The sequence below is a fragment of the Otolemur garnettii genome, unplaced genomic scaffold (genome assembly GCF_000181295.1).
Source record: "Otolemur garnettii isolate 467f Iridium unplaced genomic scaffold, OtoGar3 scaffold00233, whole genome shotgun sequence".
Classification (NCBI taxonomy): Eukaryota; Metazoa; Chordata; class Mammalia; order Primates; family Galagidae; genus Otolemur; species Otolemur garnettii.
Genome location: NW_003852628.1, coordinates 27,330 through 32,095, shown reverse-complemented (window position 1 = coordinate 32,095; position 4,766 = coordinate 27,330).

The following is a 4,766-nucleotide window of genomic DNA, read 5'->3' as shown; positions in this document are numbered from 1 at the left end:
AAAAAAAAATTTTTTTTTTTAATCCTAAAACAGAGGGTTATTTTAAAAAGCGATTGACAGGACAATCCAAAAGGTTAGAATATTTGTAAATTGTCTATGCAGAATTGAATAAAATTCATAAAAGAAAATTTATGAAAGAATTTACATATGATCCAGTTAACTATGTATTGCCTTTAGAATCTTTTAGTTTATAATCTTATTTAAACAAATGTTTTAAGCCTTTGATATTTAACAGATATTCCAAATCAAAAATTTTTTTCTTTCTTAGAGACAGAGTCTCACTGTATTACCCTTGGTAGAGTGCTGTAGATCCTAGCTCACAGCAACTTCTAACTCCTGGACTTAGTTGATTCTCTTCCTCAGCCTCCAAAGTACCTGGGACTACAGGCGTCTGCCACAATGCCTGGCTTTTTTTGTTGCCCTTTGGCTGGGGCTGGGTTCGGACCCACTGCCCTTGGTATATGGGGCCAGCACCCTACCCACTGAGCCACAGGCGCTGTTCTTTTTTTTTTTTGTTTGATACAGAGTCTCACTATGTTGCCCTCAGTACAGTACCGTGGTGTCACAGCTCACAGCAAGCTCAAACTCTTGGGCTTAAGTGATTCTATTGCCTCAGCCTCCTGAGTAGCTGGGACTACAAGTACTCACCACAATGCCCAGCTATTTTTTGTTGCAGTTGTCATTGTTGTTTTAGCTAGCCCTGGCTGGGTTTGAACTTGCCACCCTCAGTGTATGTGGCTGGTGCTCTAACCACTGTGCTATGGGCACCAAGCCCCCAAATCGAAATTTGGTATTTTTAAAATATCAAGATCACTGAAAGTCTGAGAAAAACAAATTAAACTTATTTGGTATATTAAAAATGTGTAGGAAATATTGTTGGACGGCACTTGTGGCTCAAGGAATAGGGTACCAACCCTATGGAAGTGGCAGTTTCAAACCTGGCCCTGGCCAAAAACTGCAACAACAACAAAAGAAATATTGTCAAATATGAAATGATAATTAATTTTATGTAAATTATATTTATGTATATTTCCCAATATTATAAAATATTAGTCTGTCTAAATATATATTGTCAGCAATACTTTTTGTTGTTTTTTTTTTTTTTTTTTTTAGAGTTTTTTGGCTGGGGATGGGTTTGAACCCGCCACCTCTGGTATATGGGGTTGGTGCCCTACTCCTTTGAGCCACAGGTGGCAGCTTGTCAGTAATACTTTTAATTTATCTCAGAAAGTATTTTTTATAACTAGCTAAGTCCAAAGTTTATCCTTCAAAAAAAATATTAGGAGAGGCTGATGAATTCTCTCAAATTCAAATTTCTGACATCTTTAGAAATTAAATACCTTCAGACTAAAAGCAAACTGCTAGAACTTTAATTAGAAAGCTAATATATCCATGAATATTACTACCCTAACTTCAAACAGAACACATACAATTAATTATCATTTCATATGTGACAATATTTCCTTCATCCCTGTCAGCGTAAGGGAGCCAGAAAGCCGCAAACAAATGCGAGGTGGCTGGAATCATGCAGAAGCCAAAGGAAAGCCCTGAGAATTTCTGTGAAAGACGATGAAACATACAGGCTACTAAACTGTTATATAAAGTTACTAAGAGGGAAGAGACTAAATTAAACAGACAGAAGCCCTAGAAAGAGAAACAAAAAGATCTTCACCTGAGTAATTAACTATGTTCTATTTAATCTTTTATGTCTATATACCCTTTCCAAGGACTCACGTGTAGATCAAAGATTAGAACCAGTCCCCCCTCAAACCAAGAACCCTACCCCATCATCTAGATCACACCCACAACATTAAAAATGAAAGAGAAAAAAAATGTAATCTGTGCATCCACACCACTAAGATAGAACTCTTTTACTAACCTATTCCCAGAAATGGGAGACTGATTTAATAGGGTATAAGGAAACATACTTAGATCTGTTCTTTTCTACTTACTCATTCTCCTCCTAATTTATATTCTTAGATGTCTTTCAGCCATCTTATTCTAGATTACTAATCCACTATCTTCATGGTTACCAACTCAGCTTTTTATTTTTCTGAGACAGAGTCTCACTATGTTGCCATTTGTAGAGTGCCTTGGTGTCACAGCTCACAGCATCCTCAAACTCTTGGGCTTAAGCAATTCTCTTGCCTTAGCCTCCCAAGTAGCTGGGACTACAGGCACTCACCACAATGCCTGGCTATTTTTTTGTGGCAGTTGTTTAGCTGGCCCAGGCCAGGTTCAAACCCACCACTCTTGGTGTATGTGGCTGGTGCTGTAACCACTGTGCTACAGGCACTGAGCCACCAAGTCAGCTCATAATGTATAAAACTTCTAGGGAAGTTCCAGACAAGGGAAATGAAGGAGGTAAAAACATTTCACCCCAAAATATGATTCCTTGGTATAAAGATTATTTTGAATTAAAAGCTATTCATAATCAGGAAACTCTGAAAAAAGACTTTCGTCTATCTACCTAAAATCTTAAAGGGCTACTTGTCTCCTTATCACATGCTAATAGACCTGGCCCTAAAATCATTTGAAGCACAATACCTATCTCTCAGGTTAATTTACTAATCAATCTGTTTCCCTCCATCTACCCATCCCCCCCTTAGCAACCACTTAACTACGTATTTACTTTCCAGTTTTGCTTCCCCATCCCTTCTAAAAGGCATCTTTTTTTTTTTTTTTTTTTTTTTTTGAGACAGAGCCTCAAGCTGTCCCCCTGGGCAGAGTGCCGTGGCATTACAGCTCACAGCAACCTCCAACTCCTGGGCTCAAGCGAGTCTCCTGCCTCCGCCTCCCAAGTAGCTGGGACCACAGGCGCCCGCCACAACGCCCGGCTATTTTTTGGTTGCAGCCGTCATTGTTGTTTGGCGGGTCCGGGCTGGGGATTCGAACCCGCCACCTTAGGTGTACGTGGCTGGCGCCTTAGCCGGTTGAGCTATAGGCGCCGAGCCTAAAAGGCATCTTTAAAAGCCACTAACTATCACTGAAACTTTGGGAAATCATTCTTTTTTTTTTGAGACAGAGCCTCAAGCTGTCCCCCTGGGTAGAGTGCCGTTGTGTCACAGCTCAGAGCAACCTCCAACTCCTGGGCTTAATCAATTCTCTTGCCTAAGCTTCCCAAGTAGCTGGGACTACAGGCAATCACCACAATGCCTGGCTATTTTTTTTTTTTATTGTAGTTGTCATTGCATTGTTGTTTGGTAGGCCTGGGCTGGATTTGAACCTGCCACCTCTGATGTATGTGGCTGGTACCTTAGCCACTTGAGCAACAGGTGCCGAGCCTGGGAAATCATTCTTGTGGTTCCCCACATGTGCATGGTATTTCAAAATAAATATTTCTCTTATTAATAACATACTATAACACATAAGAAAACAGAACTAGTGGGAGGAGCAAGATGGCGTCCAAGTAACAGCTTCCTTGCAACTGGGCATGGTAAAACTGGGGAGAGAAAGCTCCAGGCCTCTCTGGCTGGTGGGATCTTCCCAGAAACATCCCTTTGGGGACAAAGGGAGTCAGCAAGAGACTTCTGCACCCCATGAGGAGAACAAAAGCAGTGGAGAACTGGACTCATCGAAACCCTAGGGCAGAGGCATGGCAAATTAAAGAGCAAGAGGAAGTGAAAGGAAAATTAGGGCAAGGAAACAGATAAAAGAATACACTCATGAGGAAGAATCAGCAGAAAAATCCTGGCAACATGAAATACCAGTCCAGAGCAACCCCCCCCCCAAGGGACCATGAGGTAGCTACTGCAGAGGATTCCACCTATAAAGAAATGACAGAAAGGAATTTAGAATACAGATGATGAAAACAATGAAGGAAATGATGGAAACAATGAAGGAAACTGCTGATAAAGTGGAAAATAACCAAAAGGAAATCCAACAACATAATCAAATATGAGGTGAGTGATATGAAGAATATAGAAAGGATATAGCAGAGCTGAAGGAACTGAAGCAGTCAATTAGGGAACTTAAAGATTCAATAGAAAGTATCAACAACATATCAGACTATGCAGAGGAAAGAATCTCAGAGGTAGAGGACAAAGCTTTTGACATAACTCAGATAGTTAAAGAGGCCGAAAAGAAAGGATAGAGAAAGCAGAACATTCACTGGCAGAAGTATGGGACTTTATGAAGTGTTCAAACATACGAGTTATAGGTATCCCAGAAGGGGAGGAAGAATGCCCCAGAGGAATGGAAGCCATACTAGAGAACATTATAAGTGAAAATCTCCCAAATATCATGAAAGATTCTGACACACTCCTTTCAGCGGGATATCGGACTCCCCAGGTTGCCTCAACTCTAACAGAGCTTCTTTAAGACACATTGTGATGAGACCGCAGTTGTGTGTCCCTCAGCCAGGAAGGATGCATTGAGGTTGGCAATCCATTAAGGACAGTAACTACCATGGCTTCCAGTGCTTTGGCCAAACCTCAGATGCGTGGCCTCTTGGCCAGGCACCTGCAGATTCATATTGTTGGAGCATTTGTTGTATCCCTGGGGGTTGCAGCTTTCTATAAGTTTTCTGTGGCTGAACCAAGAAAGAAGGCATATGCAGATTTCTACAGAAATTATGATTCTATGAAAGATTTTGAGGAGATGAGGAAGGCTTTCAGAGCGTAAAATAATTTTGAAATATAAAGAATTTCTTTTCTTCTGAGCAAAGTATCACAAGAATGGAGGAAAAAGTATCCAATGTACATACCCCTATTATGAAACTAATTTAAACCTTTTTATATGAAAGCTATAACCAAATAGCCTAAGAA